The 21504-nt window shown below is 44.3% G+C and overlaps 1 protein-coding gene across 2 annotated transcripts in view; it reads left to right on the top strand.

The window, feature by feature from the left end:
* Window positions 1–21504, top strand: part of ERBB4 (erb-b2 receptor tyrosine kinase 4) — a 1221345-nt gene that overhangs the window by 846762 nt on the left and 353079 nt on the right. The window lies entirely within an intron of this gene.

Raw genomic sequence — 21504 nt, forward strand, 5'->3', positions numbered from 1 at the left:
GCTTTCATTTTTCTTCCGTTTGGGGTGAAGAGCAGCCATGGGGATTATTTCAGTAGCAAAGAGGTGATTCTCCGAAGGATAGGAGTACTGAACTGAGTGTGTTGCATCTGAGAGTTACTGATGATGGTTTTGTGTCAGTGGCTGAAGCAGTGTGGCTTATTGGATAGAGCCTGGGTGTCAGAAGGACCAGACTTCTAATCCCGGTTCTGTCACTTGTTCATTCATTCATTCAATCGTATTTATAGAGCACTTACTGTGTGCAGAGCACTGTACTAAGTGCTTGGGAAGTACAAGTTGGCAACATATAGAGACGGTCCCTACCCAATAGTAGGCTCACTTGTCTGCTGTGTAACCTCGGGCAAGTCACTTGACATCTCTGTGCCTCAGTTAACTTATCTGTAAAATGGGGATTGAGACTGTGAGCCTCCATGAGGGACAGGGACTGTGTCCAATCCAATTAGTTCGTATCCATCTCAGCACTTAGAACAGTGCCTGCCACGTAGTAAGGGCTTAACAAATATCATAATTTTCATAATTATTATTAAGTACAGCAAAAAACAAAAGACATTTTCAAATTTTTGCACTGTCCACTTATACCTCGAGCTAATTTTTTAAAAAATTTACACTCAAATGATTATCTATGTTCAAAATATTCCACACCTAATTTTTTAAAACTTCTTTAACTTATGGGATTTTTTTTTTGCCAAAGATAAACAAGCTCTCAGTTCAGCAGTACTAGATAAAGAAGGGATTTTACCCATCAGCTGGTCAGCCAGCTGCTGCCTGGAGAGTCCTCCAGGAGAAAGGGCTGCAGTCAGTCAGTCAATCGTATTTATTGAGCACTTACGGCATGCAGAGCACTGTACCAAGTGCTTGGGAGAGTAAAATGTAACAATATAACAGACACATTCCCTGCCCACAATGGGCTCACCGTCGAGAGGATGTGAGATCAATCAGTCAGTGGTATTCATTGAGCACTTACTATGTTCAGAGGAGCATACTAAGTGCTTGGGAATATACAACACAACAAAATCAGGAGATGGGATCCCTGCCATCAAGAAGCTTACTTTCTACCGGGATGCCTAAAAATGCAACCGAGTTTTTGCTGGTGGCTTCACAGCTCCTAGGGGGACAAAGCAAAATTAGAATGCGTTTCAGTGGAGTACATTGTCCACCCGGGAGTGGAGAGAAATGGAAATCTAATGCCATCCTTCTGTTCTTGGTGGAATAAATCAGACTGTGTCTGATCTGATGATGATGATGATGGCATTTGTTAAGCGCTTACTACGTGCAAAGCACTGTTCTAAGCGCTGGGGAGGATACAAGGTGATCAGGTTGTCCCACGTGGGGCTTACAGTCCTAAATCCCAAGATGGAAGACTCTGATGGCACTATATGTATTATATGCATGTATGAATTAATGTACTGTGTGGCCCATAGAAAGTGTTTACAAGTTCCATAATTATTATTATTATAATGAGGATTGTCCTGCTTGTAATGCCATAAGTGGACCAAAAATTGATCTCTTTATCGTATTTGCTAAGCACTTAGTATGTGTCAAGCACTGTTTTAAGTGCCGAGGTAGACACAAGATCATTGGGTTGGACTCAGGCCTTATCCCATGTAGGCGCTTAGTACAAGTACAGTGCTTTGCACACTCTAGAGGGGACTTTCTAGAGTCAATCAATCAATCTAGAGTCAATCAATCAATCAGTCAATGGTATTTATTGAGTACTTATTTTGAGCAGAACACTGAACTAAGTACTTGGAAGAGTGTAATATCATGGAGTGGGTAATCACGTTCCTTGTCCGTAAGGAACTTACAGTCTAGAGGGGAAATAGACATTAAAACAAGTTCATTCATTCAGTTGTATTTATTGAGCGCTTACTGTGTGTAGAGAACTATACTAAGCACTTGGGAGAGCACAACAAAACAATAAACAGTCACATTCCCTGCCCACAACAAGCTCACAGTCTAGAATGGGGGAGACAGACATCAATATAAATAAATAAAATTGCACATGTACATAAGTGCTGTGGGGCTGAGAGGAGAGAAGAGCAAGTCAGAGCGAAGCAGAAGGGAGTGGGAGATGAGGAAAAGTGGGATTTAGTCTGGGAAAATCTCTTAGAGGAGATGTGCTTTCATTAAGGCTTTGAAGGTGGGGAGAGTAACTGTCTGTCAGATTTGAGGAGAGAGGGCATTCTAGGCCAGAGGCAAGACGTGGGCTAGGAGTCAGCAGTGAGACAGGCAAAATTGAGGCACTGTGAGAAGGGTTAACACCAGAGGAGTGATGTAGAAGGAGAACAGCAAGGTGAGGTAGGAAGGGGCAAGGAGGTCAAATGCTTTAAAGCCAATGGTGAGGAGATTTTGTTTGATGCGGAGGTTGGATGGGCAACCCCTGGTGTTTTTGGAGGTGCGGGATGCCATGTCTTAAACGTTTTTTGTAGGAAAATGATCCAGGCAGCAGAGTGAAGTATATACTGGAGTGGTGAGAGATGCTGATCCCTAAAATCCTTTTTTTACACCAAACTCACTTTTTTTCTTTCTATTCGCTCTCTGCTTAATGCCATCCCTCAAACAACAAAATGAATAACTCCACTCCCCAGGGCACTGAGAAGTTTCCAGTGGCAAATGAATAGCTTGGAAGCGGGAGCCAGTAATTGCCCTGCATTAGTAATAAACCCATGCAGCAAGCAAATTGGATAGGCAAAGAGGTGACATAATTTCCCTTAAACGTAGCGGGAAGGGGAGGAAGTTTGCAAGTTCATCCCACACTTGTGGTCCCAGGGCTGTATACCGATTAATAATAATAATAATAATAATAATAATAATAATAATAATAATAATAACAATAATAATAATAATATGACATTTATTAAGGCACCACACTAAGCACTGGGGTGGATACAAGCAAACAAGGTTGGACAGAATTGATGTCTCACATGGGGCTCAAAGTCTTAATCCCCATTTTGCAGATGAGGTAACTGAGGCACAGGGAAGTTAAGTGACTTGCCCAAGGCCACACAGCAGACAAGCGGCAGAGCTGGGATTAGAACCCATGACCTTATGACACCCAGACCCATTCTCTGTCCACTACGCCATGCTGCTTCCCTATTAGCCTCTGCATTCATCGGACCCTGCTTCAGAAAAGACAGATAACTTGAATACATAAGTATACCCAAACTTTAATCACATTTCACACAAAAAAAATTTGAATCCTAGCGACTAGCATTTTCATCACAGAACTGAACACATCCTTTGTGCTTTTTCTTTTGAATGGCAACTAATAAGTTATCACCTTTCAAAAATAACTCATAAATAGGTCAACATACATATTAAGATCTTACATTTCCACATTATTTATCTTCACAACAATGCATGTCAGAAGATAAGCCCTTAAAAATAGACTTGATTCCAAACAGGAAACAGCCTTTAAAGGTCAAAGGAAAATGATTTTGTGTGGGATCTCTGGTTTTTATTCTGCCTTTTTGCTTAAACAGCAATGCCACTTCTGAAATTTTAGGTCAAAAGGAATGAACCACAGAAATCCTCCGATATTTATGCATTACAGAATGCACACATTAGTTTTTGTGCTGACAGCTCTACATGGATAATTAAAAATAAACCAGCCACTGTGGGAATTCATTTAATCATTATTTTGCTATTTTTTCTGATAATCTCATCAATTAAAGGCAACCTTTTATGAGTATTTGACCTAGCCATTAGAGCCTTTCAATAATAATAACAATAATAATAATAATAATAATAATGGCGTTTATTAAGTGCTTATTATGTGCAAAGTACTGTTCTAAGTGCTGATAATAATAATGATGATATTTGTTAACCGCTTACTATGTGCCAAGCACCGTTCTAAGCACTGGGGTAGATACAAGGTAATCAGGTTGTACCATGTGGGGCTCACAGTCTTAATCCCCATTTTACAGATAACTGAGGCACAGAGAATTTAAGTGACTTGCTGAAAGTCACACAGTTCATTCATTCAATCATATTTATTGAGCGCTTTCTGTGTGCAGAGCACTGTACTAAACACAGCTGACAAATTTCTGAGTCAGGATTCAAACCCACAACCTCTGACTCTGAAGCCCATGCTCTTTCCACTGAGCCATGCTGCTTCCCAACTACCACTGACATATGTTAATAAATAACTAAGTAAAACTAATGGAAAGATGTTTACTTTTTGTTGTTTCTGAACAGTTGGCAAACTTGAGCACATGCAGTGTCATTGTCAAATCAGTAAGTTCTCTTCCTTCAGTGCTCTGGCACCTGCACATGAGTCAAAAGACCCATACCATGAGTATTTTCTATTTTAAATCTATAACACTGCTACATTTCTCTTTATTTTACCTATTGGGACTATTGTATCCTGGTCAATGCCTGACCTATGCCCCCTTCCCCCCACCCCACTACCTTGCCATAGGGTATCTGAGGCTGTTACTACAGAGTCACTCAGAAGTCACTTGTAGTGAAAATAATGGCAACTGCTATGGCATGAGAGTTTACTATGGGCCAAGCATTGGGCTAAGCACTGGCATAGATTACAACATAATCAGAATGTACACAATCCCTGTCTCACATGTGGCTAGTAATGTAAGGGGGTGGGAGGACAGATATCTTTTCCCCAGTTTATAGGGGAACTGAAGGACAGAGAAGGTCAGTGACTAGCCCAAGGTCACACAGCAGGCCTGTAGCAAAGCTGGGATCAGTCAGAAGAATATATCCAGATGAAAGGAAACATGACTGCCTGAACACAAGCTTTCCATTCATTTGGACCTTTGGGGCACCTAAAATGTACAAAGTGCTGTCCTAAAATTTGGAAGAAAATTCAAGGATGAGAAGCAGGTCACAGTACTTCATGCTCAAAAAATGATTTTTAAATAGAAAGCATAAATTGATTTCCATGTACGTTTGCAAATCCTAATTTCCTTTCCTCTGACCTTTCCTCTCCATCCTCTCCTTTAAACATTTATCCTACCCTACCTTGCTTACTGTATCAGCTTCCTTGCTGACCTCCCAGCCTCCTCTTTCTCCCCAGTCCAGGCCATACTCTGCTGTCTGGATCATTTTTCTACAAAACGTTCAGGCCATGTTTCCCCACTCAGGAACCTCCAGTGGTTGCCCATCCCCATTCACATCAAACAGAAACTCCTTATCATCGAAACCCTACTGAGAGCTCACCTCCTCCAGGAGGCCTTCCCAGACTGAGCCCCCTTTTTCCTCTCCTCCTCCCCATCCCCCCAGCCCTACCTCCTTCCCCTCCCCACAGCACTTGTATATATTTGTACAGATTTGTTACTCCATTCATTTTACTTGCACATATTTACTATTCTATTTTGTTAATGATGCACATATAGCTATAATTCTGTTTGTTCTGATGGTTTTGACACCTGTCTATGTGTTTTCTTTTGTTGTCTGTATCCCCCTTCTAGACTGTGAGCCCGTTGTTGGGTAGGGACCGTCTCTATATGTTGCCGACTTGTACTTCCCAAGCACTTAATACAGTGCTCTGCACACAGTAAGCGCTCAATAAATATGATTGAATGAATGAATGAATCGTCTTTAAAGCACTCTTTTATCTTGCCCCTACTTACCTCACCTCACTACTCTCCTACTACAAGCCAGCCCACACACCTCGCTCCTCTAGTGCTAAGCTTCTCACTGTACGTTGATCTCATCTATCTCACCACTGACTTTTCACCAATATCCTGCCTCTGGCCTGGAATGCCCTGCCTCTTCATATCCAGCAGACAATTACTCCCCCTCCCCTTCAAAGTCTTACTGAAGGCACATCTCCTCCAAGAGCCCTTCTCTGACTAAACCCTCTTTTCCTTTTCTTCCATTCCCTTCTTCGTTACCCTGACTTGCTCCATCACTTGACCCCAACCATCTTTCTGAGTGCCTCACACCCCACCTCACCTCCCTCTCCTCTCTACCCAGTCTTGACGATCAGATTACTGCTCTCAACTCTACCCTTTCTACTCAGCTAGACTCACTCGCTCCCCTTTCCCTCCGCCGCTCTCGTACCACTAACCCACAGCCCTGGATCACTGCCACTGTCTGTCTCCTTCGCTCTTATGCTCGAGCTGCCGAACGCTGCTGGCGAAAGTCTAAACACCATGCCAACCTCGTTCACTTCAAGTTATCCTTTCCTGCCTTAACTCAGCCCTCTCCTCTGCCAGACAAAACTATTTCTCCTCCCTTAATGACACCCATGCCCATCATCCCTGTCAGCTCTTCCGTACATTCAACTCCCTTCTCAGGCCCCCGGTTCCTCCCCCTCCTCCTTCCCTCACCCCCAACGATCTGGCCTCCTACTTCATTAATAAAATTAAATCCATCAGGTCTGACCTCCCCAAAGTCACTCCCACCACTTCTCCAACCCCCCGGCTCTCAACACTCTCTGCTACTCTCCTATCCTTCCCAGCAGTATCCTCAGATAAGCTCTCCTCACTCCTCTCAAGTGCTACTCCGGCCACCTGTGCTTCTGACCCCATTCCCTCTCATCTCATGAAATCTCTTGCTCCGTCCCTTCTCCCCTCCTTAACTTCCATCTTCAACCACTCACTCTCCACTGGTTCCTTCCCCTCTGCCTTCAAACATGCTCATGTCTCTCCCATCCTAAAAAAACCCTCTCCTGACCCCACCTCACCTTCTAGTTATCGCCTCATCTCCCTCCTACCATTCCTTTCCAAACTCCTTGAACGAGTTGTCTACATGCGCTGCCTCGAATTCCTCAACAACAACTCTCTCCTCGACCCCCTCCAGTCTGGCTTCCATCCCCTACATTCCACGGAAACTGCCCTCTCAAAGGTCACAAATGACCTTCTGCCTGCCAAATCCAATGGCTCATACTCTATCCTAATCCTCCTTGACCTCTCAGCTGCCTTCGACACTGTAGACCACCCCCTGCTCCTCAACACACTATCCAACCTTGGCTTCACAGGCTCCCTCCTCTCCTGGTTCTCCTCTTATCTCTCTGGTCGTTCATTCTCAGTCTCTTTTGCAGGCTCCTCCTCCCCCTCCCATCCCCTTACTGTGGAGGTTCCCCAAGGTTCAGTTCTTGGTCCCCTTCTGTTCTCGATCTACAATCACTCCCTTGGTGACCTCATTCGCTCCCATGGCTTCAACTATCATCTCTACGCTGAAGACACCCAAATCTACATCTCTGCCCCTGCTCTCTGCCCCTTCCTCCAGGCTCGCATCTTCTCCTGCCTTCAGGACATCTCCATCTGGTGTCTGCCCGCCACCTAAAACTCAACCTGTCCAAGACTGAACTCCTTGTCTTCCCTCCCAAACCCTGCCCTCTCCCTGACTTTTCCATCACTGTTGACGGCACTACCATCCTTCCTGTCTCACAAGCCCGCAACCTTGGTGTCATCCTAGACTCCGCTCTCTCATTCACCCCTCACATCCAAGCCGTCACCAAAACTTGCCGGTCTCAGCTCTGCAACATTGCCAAGATCCACCCTTTCCTCTCCATCCAAACCGCTACCCTGCTCGTTCAAGCTCTCATCCTATCCCGTCTGGACTACTGCATCAGCCTTCTCTCTGATCTCCCATCCTCGTGTCTCTCCCCACTTCAATCCATACTTCATGCTGCTGCCCGGATTGTCTTTGTCCAGAAATGCTCTGGGCATGTTACTCCCCTCCTCAAAAATCTCCAGTGGCTACCAATCAATCCGCGCATCAGGCAGAAACTCCTCACCCTCGGCTTCAAGGCTCTCCATCACCTCGCCCCCTCCTACCTCACCTCCCTTCTCTCCTTCTACAGCCCAGCCCGCACCCTCCACTCCTCTGCCGCTAATCTCCTCACCGTGCCTTGTTCTCGCCTGTCCTGCTGTCGACCCCCGGTCCACGTCATCCCCCTGGCCTGGAATGCCCTCCCTCTGCCCATCCGCCAAGCTAGCTCTCTTCCTCCCTTCAAGGCCCTACTGAGAGTTCACCTCCTCCAGGAGGCCTTCCCAGACTGAGCCCCCTCCTTCCTCTCCCCCTCAGCCCCCTCTCCATCCCCCCATCTTACCTCCTTCCCTTCCCCACAGCACCTGTATATATGTTTGTATATATTTATTACTCTATTTATTTATTTATTTATTTATTTTACTTGTACATATCTATTCTATTTATTTTATTTTGTTAATATGCTTGGTTTTGTTCTCTGTCTCCCCCTTCTAGACTGTGAGCCCACTGTTGGGTAGGGACTGTCTCTATATGTTGCCAACTTGTACTTCCCAAGCGCTTAGTACAGTGCTCGGCACACAGTAAGCACTCAATAAATATGATTGATTGATTGATTGATTGATCCTCCCTCTGAGACCCATAGCACTTATGTATATAGCTATAATTTTATTTATATTAATTCCTGTCTCCTTCTCTAGACTGTTAGCTCATTAGAGAAGCAGAATGGCTTAGTGGAAAGAGCACAGGCTTGGGAGTCAGAGGTTGTGGGTCCCGGCTCTGCCACTTGGCTGTGTGACTTTGGGCAAGTCACTTAACTTCTCTGTGCCTCATTTACCTCAGCTGTAAAGTGGGGAATAAGACTGTGAGCTCCATGTGGGATAACATAATTACCTTGTATCTACCCCAGTGCTTAGAACAGTGCTTGGCACATAGTAAGTGCTTAACAAATACCATTATATATTGTGGGCTGGTAATGTGTTTGTTATACTGCTAGAGTGGGCTCTTCCAAGAGCTTAGTACAGTGCTCTGCATCCGGTAACCTCTCAATAAATACAAATGACTGACAGACTTTGTTCTGGTAGTTATGAACTTATTTACATCCTCTTTGTCACTCTTGTATATAACTGCTCAATTTGTTTATTTTGACAGTTTTATTATTTTCAGTTTTTTCCACCTGTTAGAGATTAAGCTCCTTGAGGACAGAAAATGTATCATTTGGTTACACTATACTTCCTAAGCACCTTGTTCAGTGCAGCATTCAAACTGAGTATTCATTAAATGCCATTACTACTACTACAACAACTACTACTTTGCTTCTTATTTATATTCGTGTTCACTTGCAACTTCCCTATGTCAAAGAGACAGCAATTCTAACAAGAAGTTGGAGAGTACAAAGCAACTCTGTTGTATTATATATTATACTCTCCCAAGCACTTAGTACAGCACTCTGCACATAGTAAATGCTCAATAAATACCATTGATGATGAAGCCAGCTGCTCCATCTGGACCTTAAAGAGAGCCAGCTCTCCTTTAGTGAGAAGAGCATGAAACACCCCTCTGGTAGGATGAAAACCAAATCTCTATCATTACACATTCACCCCAGATAGTACTCCTAATCAGTTCTGTGATAAATTGTTAAACAAATAAGCACTGAATTATATTTAGTTTTCTATAGAAAATACTATCAAGTACAGTAGCGTGTTTGCAAGATCTAAAAAATTAACCCAATCAATGTCAATATATTAAAAAGTCATAAAAAATGCAATGAAGTTGCATTATCAAGTAGTGCATTAAAATCATTAATAATAAAGTGTTATGGATTAGATTTTATATGCATATATTTAAATATTTAATATGTGAAGCATTTTCTTTCACATCCTATTCAGCCTAAAACACCTTGTGCTAAAATATTAGAAACATAAATAGTAATAAATAATAATAATTATAGTGCTTGTTAAGTGCTTACTATGTTTCAGACACTGTATACTAAACACTGGGGTGGATATATGCAAATTGGGCTGGACACAGTCCCTGTCCCACATGAGGCTCACAGTCTCAATCCCCATTTTACAGATGAGGTAACTGAGGCCCAGAGAAGTGAAGTGACTTGTCCAAGGTCACACAGCAGACAAATGGCAGAGCCAGAATTAGAACCCATGACCTTCTGATTCCCAGGCCTGTGCTTTATCATCAACATCATCATCATCAATCGTATTTATTGAGTGCTTACTATGTGCAGAGCACTGTACTAAGCGCTTGGGAAGTACAAATTGGCAACATATAGAGACAGTCCCTACCCAACAGTGGGCTCACAGTCTAAAAGGGGAAGACAGAGAACAAAACCAAACATACTAACAAAATAAAATAAATAGAATAGATATGTACAAGTAAAATAAATAAATAAATAAATAGAGTAATAAATATGTACAAACATATATACATATATACAGGTGCTGTGCGGAAGGGAAGGAGGTAAGAAGGGGGGATGGAGAGGGGGGCGAGGGGGAGAGGAAGGAAGGTGCTCAGTCTGGGAAGGCCTCCTGGAGGAGGTGAGCTCTCAATAGGGCCTTGAAGGGAGGAAGAAAGCTAGCTTGGCGGATGGGCAGAGGGAGGGCATTCCAGGCCCGGGGGATGACGTGGGCCAGGGGTCGATGGTGGGACAGGCGAGAGCGAGGTACGGTGAGGAGATTAGCAGCGGAGGAGCGGAGGGTGCGGGCTGGGCTGTAGAAGGAGAGAAGGGAGGTGAGGTAGGAGGGGGCAAGGTGATGGAGAGCCCTGAAGCCGAGGGTGAGGAGTTTCTGCCTGATGCGCAGATTGATTGGTAGCCACTGGAGATTTCTGAGGAGGGGAGTGATATGCCCAGAGTGTTTCTGGACAAAGATAATCCAGGCAGCAGCATGAAGTATGGATTGAAGTGGAGAGAGACATGAAGATGGGAGATCAGAGAGAAGGCTGATGCAGTAGTCCAGATGGGATAGGATGAGAGCTTGAATGAGCAGGGTAATGGTATGGATGGAGAGGAAAGGGCGGATCTTGGCAATGTTGCGGAGCTGAGACCGGCAGGTTTTGGTGATGGCTTGGATGTGAGGGGTGAATGAGAGAGCGGAGTCGAGGATGACACCAAGTTTGCGGGCTTGTGAGACAGGAAGGATGGTGGTGCCGTCAACAGAGATGGGAAAGTCAGGGAGAGGGCAAGGTTTGGGATGGAAAACGAGTTCAGTCTTCGACATGTTGAGCTTTAGGTGGCGGGCAGACATCCAGATGGAGATGTCCTGAAGGCAGGAGAAGATGCGAGCCTGGAGAGAGGGGCAGAGAGCAGGGGCAGAGATGTAGATCTCTCTGCTTCTCACTATGCCATGCTGCTTCAGTGGTAGTAATATCAGTATTTATTGAGCACCCTCATGGATCAATGCATTTGGATTTGCACTTGGATTTGTACCCTCTATTCACCCCAACCTTAGTCCACAGCACTTATGTACATATCTGTAATTTGTTTTAATGTCCATTCCCCCTCTAAACTGTGAATTCCTTGTGGGCTGGGAACATGCCTACTAGTTCTGCTATTTAGTGTTCTCCCAAATTCTTAGTACAGTGCTCTGCACACAATATGTGCTCAATAAATACAACTGATTGATGGAATACACTGTGCTTGGGAGGTGAAAACAGAGATGTAATATCCTCAGCACACAAGGAGCTTAGATTAAGGAGACAAACATTAAATATTTATGAAATAGCCAAGATAAATAATTGAATATACAACTAAATAGGGATCTAGACAAATAGCATTGAAGATGTGCATAAATATTATCGGAGTTTTCAGAGGAGGCAGGTAATGGGTGTATATGTCCTAGAATGTTGCCATGCACTAGAGAAAACCTCTTTGAAGAGGTGAGAATTTTTTAAGAGGGCTTTTCCTGTGGGGAGAGTTGTGGTCTGTCAGATTAGGGAAGAAACGGTCTTCAAAACCAAGGGAAGGGAGCTGAGGGAGGGGAAATGGGAGAGTCAAGAGAGAGAGGTCCTTAAGAAGACTACGTAGGGAGGAATGAAGAGAGAGTTGGGGAATAGCAGGTAAAAAGAACAGATAATTAATTTGGTATGGAACAGAGATTGTATTCAATCTACATAAACTGTACCTACTCCAATGCTTAGAACTGTGCTTTGCACATAGCAAGCACTTAAATGGTATTAATTTTATTATCATTACTATCATTCGAGTTGGTGGAATACTTTGAAACCAGTTTTGAAGAGTTTTTGTTTTATACCAACGAAGACATACAGGATGTGAATGGAAGATATGGAGGAGTGGAGCAATGTAGGCTGCACACATTTTAAAAAGATAATTGCAGCATTGTGTGGTAGAGATTGGAGTGGAGTGAGTCTGTCAGCAGACTGACAATCCAGGAGGCTGATATGATAGTCTAGTTTTAATATGACCAAGGCTTAATTCAGGTGTACCTGGTTGAGTGGAGAGGAAAGGGCTTTTCCGGGAAATGTTGTGTAAGAAAAAGCAGCAGAATTTAATACTAGATTGGATGTGAGAGTTAAAAATGTGAGAGACCAAACAATTGTTAAAATGGCCTTGGATCATTCTATTCAAGTCAGAAAAAGTACTTTAAGGGTTAAGGGGGATTCAAAGGGAAAGGGAACCAAGTTATTGAGACAAGGTAAGGACCTGGGTTCTAATTCAGACTCTGCCACCTGTTTGCTCTATGCCCTTGGGCAATTCACTTAACTTCTCTGGGCCTCAGTTACCTCATCTATAAAATAGGGATTAAGACTGTGAGTCCCATGTGGTACAGGGACTGTGTCTGACCTGATTGCCTGGCATACAGTTAGTGCTTAACAAATACCATTAAAAAAGAAAAGTAAACTTTGCAGGAAAGTTAGGTAGTTATCTCAAAATGAGAAAGCACTATTGGAGTTACATTTATTAAAATGCTATTAGTTCCACCAAAATAAAATGCTAAAAGAGTTTTGTAATGGGAGAATCCCAGTACATTAAGTAAAATAAGGGTTATTGTGGAAAACAGCAATTCTATGATGTTGGTCAACCTCTCTCCAGAAATTCAGTATTTATCATTTAATTTTGCATTCTGTGGTGGAAAGAAAAAGGCAAGGTAAAAATATGTCTCAAGGTCAAACCTGAGGATAAGTAAAAGGATATTCCTTTCTGAGCTATCTATGTGTTAATGGGCTGGAGTCAATGATGCGTAGTACAGTGCTCTGCACACAGTAAGCACTCAGTAAATATGATTGAATGAATGAATGCATCTGAGGTGAAGCTAAGATTTAGAGAGGTTTCCTTCCCTGAGACTGGGTTAATAAAATGTAAATTGGTAAATTGTCTCTGAGAGAGATCTGCATGATCCTCTCTTTCATGAGAAACAGTGTTGCCTAGTGGAAAGAATATAGGCCTGGGAGTCAGAGGACTTGAGTTCTAATTCTAGCTTCACCACTTACCTGCTATGTGACTTTGGGGAAATTACTTAGTTCTTTGTGCCTCAGTTCCCTCAGCTGCACAATGAAGATTCAATACCTGTTCTCCCTCCCACTTAGACTGTGAGCTCCATGTGGGACCTGATTATCTTGTATCTACCCCAGTGCTTAGTACAGTGCTTGACCCATAGTAAGTGCTTAACAAATACCACACTTACTATTTCATCATCATCATCATCATCAATAGTATTTATTGAGTGCTTACTGTGTGCAGAGCACTGTACTAAGCACTTGGGAAGTACAAGTTGGCAACATATAGAGACAGTCCCTACCCAACAGTGAGCTCACAGTCTAAAAGGGGGAGACAGAGAACAAAACCGAACATACTAACAAAATAAAATAAATAGAATAGATATGTACAAGTAAAATAAATAAATAAATGAATAGAGTAATAAATATGTACAAACATATATACATATATACAGGTGCTGTGGGGACGGGAAGGAGGTAAAATGGGGGGGTTGGAGAGGGGGACGAGGGGAAGAGGAAGGAAGGGGCTCAGTCTGGGAAGGCCTCCTGGAGGAGGTGAGCTCTCAGTAGGGCCTTGAAGGGAGGAAGAGAGCTAGCTTGGTGGGTGGGCAGAGGGAGAGCATTCCAGGCCCGGGGGATGACGTGGGCCGGGGGTCGATGGCGGGACAGGCGAGAACTAGGTACGGTGAGGAGATTAGTGGCAGAGGAGCAGAGGGTGCGGGGTGGGCTGTAGAAGGAGAGAAGGGAGGTGAGGTAGGAGGGGGCGAGGTGATGGAGAGCCTTGAAGCCCAGGGTGAAGAGTTTCTGCCTGATGCACAGATTGATTGGTAGCCACTGGAGATTTTTGAGGAGGGGAGTAACATGCCCAGAGTGTTTCAGGACAAAGACAATCTGGGCAGCAGCATGAAGTATGGATTGAAGTGGGGAGAGACACAAGGATGGGAGATCAGAGAGAAGGCTGATGCAGTAGTCCAGACGGGATAGGATGAGAGCTTGAACGATCAGGGTAGCGGTTTGGATGGAGAGGAAAGGGCGGATCTTGGCAATGTTGCGGAGCTGAGACCGGCAGGTTTTGGTCACAGCTTGGATGTGAGGGGTGAATGAGAGAGCCGAGTCCAGGATGACACCAAGGTTGCGGGCTTGTGAGACGGGAAGGATGGTAGTGCTGTCAACAGAGATGGGAAAGTCAGGGAGTGGGCAGGGTTTGGGAGGGAATCATCATCATCAATCATATTTATTGAGCGCTTACTATGTGCAGAGCACTGTACTAAGTGCTTGGAAAGTACAAACTGGCAACATATAGAGACAGTCCCTACCCAACAGTGGGCTCACAGTCTAAAAGGGGGAGACAGAGAACAAGGGGGAGACGGAGGGAAGACAAGGAGTTCAGTCTTGGACATGTTGAGTTTTAGGTGGCGGGCAGACATCCAGATGGAGATGTCCTGAAAGCAGGAGGAGATGCGAGCCTGGAGAGAGGGGGAGAGAGCAGGGGCAGAGATGTAGATCTGGGTGTCATCAGCGTAGAGATGATAGTTGAAGCCGTGGGAGCGAGTGAGGTCACCAAGGGAGTGCATGTAGATCGAGAACAGAAGGGGACCAAGCACTGAACCTTGGGGAACCCCCACAGTAACGGGATGGGAGGGAGGAGGAGCCTGCAAAAGAGACTGAGAATGAACGACCGGAGAGATAAGAGGAGAACCAGGAGAGGATGGAGTCTGTGAAGCCAAGGTCAGATAGCATGTTGAGGAGAAGGGGGTGGTCCACAGTGTCGAAGGCAGCTGAGAGGTCAAGGAGGATTAGGATAGAGTATGAGCCATTGGATTTGGCAAGCAGGAGGTCATTGGTGACCTTTGAGAGGGCAGTTTCCGTGGAATGTAGGGGACGGAAGCCAGATTGGAGGGGGTCGAGGAGAGTGTTGTTGTTGAGGAATTCGAGGCAGCGCGTGTAGACAGCTCGTTCAAGGAGTTTGGAAAGGAATGGTAGGAGGGAGATGGGGCGATAACTAGAAGGTGAGGTGGCGTCAAGAGAGGGTTTTTTTAGGATGGGAGAGACATGGGCATGTCATACTTATCTAGGAAGACAGAAACCAAGATCATTTCAAGATCTCTCCAGAGTTATATTCCTAATCCATCAGAAAGTTTCAGTTTTCTCACCAGTTGGTGAGGAGGGGTCCTGGAAAATTATTGTCTTGTCTTATGCTTTCAGACTACCTCTGACTCATAGTGATACCATTAACACATCTCTCCCAGAAAGCCCCACTCTCCATCTGCAATCATTCTGATAGCATATCCATAGAGTTTTCTTGGTAAAAACACGGAAGTGGTTTACCATCGCCTTCTTCCACGCAGTAAACCTGACTGTCTCTAATGCCTCTGCTGCCCAGCACAGGAGAGTTTTGACATGTAGCAGGCTGTCTTCCACTTGCTAGCCACTGCCCAAGCAAGGAATGGAATTTGTATGCCTCTGCTTGACTGTCCTTCCTTTAGCCGAAACTAGTAGAGTACTGGAAACTCTCCTGGTGCAATCCTGAGAAGGGTGGAAAATTATTAGATGGCTCAAATTTGGAAGGTAAATAGCCTTACTAGTTAATGGCTGATTGGGGAAAGTGAAGCAGAGAATAAAGAACTGGAAGGAAATGCCTGTTTAAAAGAACTAACTAGGTGGGAAAGAAAACATTAGCACCAGGACTGTGAACAAAGAGGTGCATCTTTGCATCTTTCACACTTTGAGATGAAGAGGATGGGGAAAAGAGAGAGAGAGAGAGAAAGAGAGAGAGAGAGAGAGAGAGAGAGAGAGAGAGAGTGTTTGTGTTTTCAAAGGTTCTGCATCTTGTAGTGAAGTGTGCCTGTGTAGTGGTCTGACATCTTGCTAGGAAAAGTCACTATGAAAAATATTCAAGAAGAGAAAATACTGCATTTTAATGGCTTTGTTCTTGAGTGAAAAACCTACAGTATGTGAAAGGTCAGGTTAGCTTTGAGCTAATGTTTAATAATTTGTTTTTAATGTCTTCCACAGTTTTAATCATTTTTAAATTGGAAACTCTCCAAACTAAATCCCCATCTTTCCGTCTTTTGTAAAATCCCTGTCTTTTGTTAAATTTGCAAAGAGCTTTGCTAATAATAAATGACATAAAGGAATGCTACGTGATGCAGATGGGCCCCATGCTCGCTGCTGGAGATGAGTCTGTTGCCAGAAAATCCTGGTTTTGTGCTTTTCCTTGCCCCTAAGATTCTGATTCTGTTCAATGAGTAGATTAAAATGAATTGGGTTCTTGGAATGCTGGAATTACATTGAGTCTCAGCCCTGGGGTCCTTTGGAGAAGGCTCTATATCTTATTTTTATAGCATGCAGGCACTCCTCCAACTAAATAGTAGTTATGACCCTGCAAATCTGTCACCAAAAATTTATGTTACATTTACCATTTTTCCAATATGAAATCAGTCAATCAATCGATGGTATTTATTGAATGCTCACAGTGTGTAGAGTACAGTACTAAGCAAGGGAAAAGTAAAATACAACTGAGTTGGTAGACATGTCCACTCTCCACAAGAAGATTTTAGTCTAGAGGAGAGACAGAGATTAAAATAAATTACAGATGTGTATAAGAGCTGTGAGGCTGAAGGTGTTAAAAGGGTACAGATAATAATAATAATAATGGCATTTGTTAAGTGCTTACTATGTGCAAAGCACTGTTCTAAGCGCTGGGGGGGGATAAAAGGTGATCAGGCTGTCCCATGAGGGGCTCACAGTCTTAATCCCCACTTTACAGATGAGGTAACCGAGGCCCAGAGAAGTTAAGTGACCTGCCCAAAGTCACACAGCTGACAATTGGCGGAGCCGGGATTTGAACCCATGACCTCTGACTCAAAAGCCCGTGCTCTTTCCACTGAGCCACTCTGCTTCTCTAATGATAATAATAATTATATCAATGATAATAGTTGTGGTATTTGTTTGAGGGCCTAATATGCAAAGTCCTCTTCGAGGAGATATAATTTGAAGCCTTTTAAGGTGGGTAGAGTGGTGGTCTGCCATACATGAGGGGGAAAGGAATTGAGGTTAGATGGAATGGGTAGGCATTGCCAGATTTGGACTTGTCCCACCAAGGGGAGATTTTTTCATCACCCCAAAGTCCTCTGCTGAGATGTCCTAAGTAGCAGGTGAACCAGTAGCAGGTCTATCTCTACTCCCAGGAAATGAGCACTATTGGGCTGGGCTATGGAAGAGATATCTAAACCCTAAGATATAAATATTTAAGAATAGGGACAGAAATGCTATTTCTGTCCCAGCATGATAAATACAAAGTCCATTTATCTATTTGAAATAGCCCCTACAGGATTTTTATCTTCAGTAACTTATCAACCTAGTTCTCCACTAACTCCTATTGCTAGAGGTTGTTATTTCTTTCCCTCTCCCCATTTGGTCCCCTTGGGTTCTGGTGTCATTTCCATTCCTTTAATGCCAACTGACTCACTGTAACTTGATCTCATCTATCTCACTGCAGACTCCATGCCCTCATATTTCCTCTGGCCTTGAACTCCCTCCCCACTTCAAATGACAGACCCCCACTCTCCCCACCTTCAAAGCCCTCCTAAAATCACACCTCCTCCAAAAGGCCTTCACCACCTAAACCCTCATTTCCCCTACTCCCTCTCCCTTGGGTGTCCCCCGTGCACTCAGATCTGCATTGCTATTGTTATGGTATTTATTAAATGCTGAATATGTGTCAATCACTGTTCCAAGCTCTGGGATGGATATAAATTAATCAAGTAGACACAGTCTCTGTCACACATGGGCTTCACAGTATAAGTAGGAGGGAGAACAGGTATTGAATACCCATTTTACAGCTGTAGGAAATGAGGCACAGGGAAGTTAAGATGATTTTCCCAAAGTCACAGAGCAAGCAATTGGCAATCATTAAATTGCATTTATTGAGTGCTTACTGTGTGCAGAGCAGAGCCAGACTAAAGCCCAGTTCTTTTGACTCCAGATCTGTGCTCTTCCCCTAGGCCATTCTTGCTTCATACTCTGAATACAGTGAGTGCTCAATAAACAATCAATCGATCAAATGTGTTTACTGTGTGCTTACTGTGTGCAGAACACTGTACTAAGAGCTTGGGAGTGTACAATTAAACAGAACTGGTGGACATGGTACCTGCCCACAAGGAGCTTACAGTCTAAAGGTGGAGACAGACATTAAAATAAGTTATGAATATGTGCTATAGGGCTGAGGGTGGGTTAAATACAGAATACAAATCCAAGTGGAGAAGCAGCATGGCTTAGTGGAAAGAGAACAGGCTTGGGAGTCAGAGGACAGGGGTTCTAATCCCTCCTCCACCACTTGTCTGCTATGTGACCTTGGGCAAACCACTTAACTTCTCTGTACCTCAGTTATCTGTACCTTGTCCTCTCCCTGATTTTCCCATCTCTGTTGACGGCACTACCATCCTTCCCGTCTCACAAGCCCGCAACCTTGGTGTCATCCTCGACTCCGCTCTCTCATTCACCCCTCACATCCAAGCCATGACCAAAACCTGCCGGTCTCAGCTCCGCAACATTGCCAAGATCCGCCCTTTCCTCTCCATCCAAACCGCTACCCTGCTCATTCAAGCTCTCATCCTATCCCGTCTGGACTACTGCACCAGCCTTCTCTCTGATCTCCCATCCTCGTGTCTCTCTCCACTTCAATCCATACTTCATGCTGCTGCCCGGATTATCTTTGTCCAGAAACGCTCTGGGCATATTACTCCCCTCCTCAAAAACCTCCAATGGCTACCGATCAATCTGCGCATCAGGCAGAAACTCCTCACCCTGGGCTTCAAGGCTCTCCATCACCTCTCCCCCTCCTACCTCACCTCCCTTCTCTCCTTCTACTGCCCAGCCCGCACTCTCCGCTCCTCCACCGCTAATCTCCTCACTGTACCTTGTTCTCGCCTGTCCCGCCATCGACCCCCGGCCCACATCATCCCCCGGGCCTGGAGTGCCCTCCCTCTGCCCATCCGCCAAGCTAGCTCTCTTCATCCCTTCAAGGCCCTACTGAGAGCTCACGTCCTCCAGGAGGCCTTCCCAGACTGAGCCCCTTCTTTCCTCTCCCCCTCGTCCCCCTCTCCATCCCCCCGTCTTACCTCCTTCCCTTCCCCACAGCACCTGTATATATGTATATACAGTTGTACATATTTATTACTCTATTTATTTATTTATTTATTTTACTTGTACATTTCTATCCTATTTATTTTATTTTGTTGGTATGTTTGGTTCTGTTCTCTGTCTCCCCCTTTTAGACTGTGAGCCCACTGTTGGGTAGGGACTGTCTCTATGTGTTGCCAATTTGTACTTCCCAAGCACTTAGTACAGTGCTCTGCACATAGTAAGCGCTCAATAAATACGATTGATTGATTGATTGATTATCTCATCCGTAAAATGGAGATGAAGACTGTGAGCCCCACATGGGACAACCTGATTATCTTGCATCTACCCCAGCACTTAGAACAGTGCTTGACACATAATAAGCGCTTAACAAATACCATAAAAAAAAGAGTGACAGAAGGGAGGGGGAGCAGATGAAATGAGGAAGGCCTGTTGGAGGAGATAAGATAAGGCTTTGAAGGTGGGGAGAGTGGTAGTCTGTTGGCCATGAAGGGAGATAGAGTTCCAGGCCAGAGCCAGGATGTGGGCTTAGGTTTGGTGGTGAGATAGCTTGATTGATTGATTCATGGCATTTTAAGGGGGGATTAAGAGGACTGTGTCATCTCCAAATATTAGTGCTTTTCAGACCAAATTACCCTGTTTGTGTGAACCCAGCTGGTGTTATTTTCATTTGAGAAGTAAGTGCTCCTCTCTGACCACATTAACATCCTAAGAGCTGCCTTGTTAAAGCCCATTCAACCATGCCACTTCGCTGAGTTCTTACTAGAGCAAGTTAATGTTAACAGTCCCCTTTGGTTGGTCTTCCTGCAGATTGTCCTTTGGTAATGGAATATCCCAGGCAGCTCAAAGAGGCTTCCCCAAACAGGAGCTCAGGGCCCAATCTGCATTTGAAATGACTTTGTTTGGAATTTATCCACTGAAGCAAAGAAACCAAATGAACATTTCTCTTTTTCTTCCATTCTAAAGTTAATGACCATGCCATTTTCCACAGAAAGGCATGAGGTTAAACGACTTGAATCCTTCTTTTCCATCCTTTTTGTTATGCCACTCCTAACCAGAATGGCAAGGAGGATAATGAGGGAATCATCCCTGAAATTTTGTCCTGTTTGAGACGTTTTCCCACTAACAAAGTGAAGTCTAGTCTCTATAGACCTTACAGAAACTGAGTGAATCGAAACCATGATGCATTGGCCGGGGTGTAGGAAACCCATTATAGAGCTTGTCACCCATTCCCAATTCACTAATGCCCTCCAGAAATTTGGACAACAAGGTTAATAGAGGGTAAACTTGGGGAGAGTCTTAGGGCATGCCTAGTAACAGTCCCCTCACTCCTATCCAGATGATCCCTCCAGGGTTACAACAGTGGCTCTGCTCCCTTTCAATGGTTCCCATTTGAAGCTTTGAAAAAATGGCATTTATTAAGCACTTACTATGTTCTAGACACTGTACTAAGTGCTGGAGTAGAATCACGATACCCAGGATACCCACTGCATGTTCCTCACGGTGCTCACATCTTTAATCCCCATTTTCATAGATGAGGCAACTGAGGAAAGGGACGTTAAGTGAGTTTTCCAAGGTCACACAGCAGACAAGTGGCAGAGCTAAGATTAGAACCCAGGTCCTCTGGCTCCCAGGCCCATGATTTCTCCACTAGGCCATGCTGCTTCTCATCGACATGTAATAATATTGACATAGTTATTGACAAAATAATAATATTTGTTACGTGCTTACTATGTGCCAAGCACTGTACTAAGTGCTGCGATAGATACAAGATAAACAGGTCAGACGTAGTCTCTGTCCCCCATGGGGGTCACATTCCTTTTAGGAGGAAGAAAACAGGTACTTAATCCACAGACGAGGAAACTAAGGCACATATAAATGAAATGACTTGCCCAAGTTCATGGAGCAGGCAGAGGCATGATTAGAACCCAGTTCCATCCACCCAGGCCCTTGCTCTCTTCATTATGCCATGTGGAGAATGTCAGATGGATAGAAGCTGGTTGTTTTCAGTCCCACTTTCCACCACAGTTTCTCCTTGTTAACCAAATGAGAGTATATAAAAAGCATAAGAGAGAATTCTCTCTTCTGCAAAATTAAGGCATATATTTGCAGGCTTCAGAGCAAGACAGGGAGAAAGAAGAATAGGGCTTCATGTGTACATCATAGATGTGGTCTCCTGGTCTTTCTTATTATGGGCAG

This window comes from Tachyglossus aculeatus, chromosome 7 (genome assembly GCF_015852505.1).
Source record: "Tachyglossus aculeatus isolate mTacAcu1 chromosome 7, mTacAcu1.pri, whole genome shotgun sequence".
Taxonomy (NCBI): Eukaryota; Metazoa; Chordata; class Mammalia; order Monotremata; family Tachyglossidae; genus Tachyglossus; species Tachyglossus aculeatus.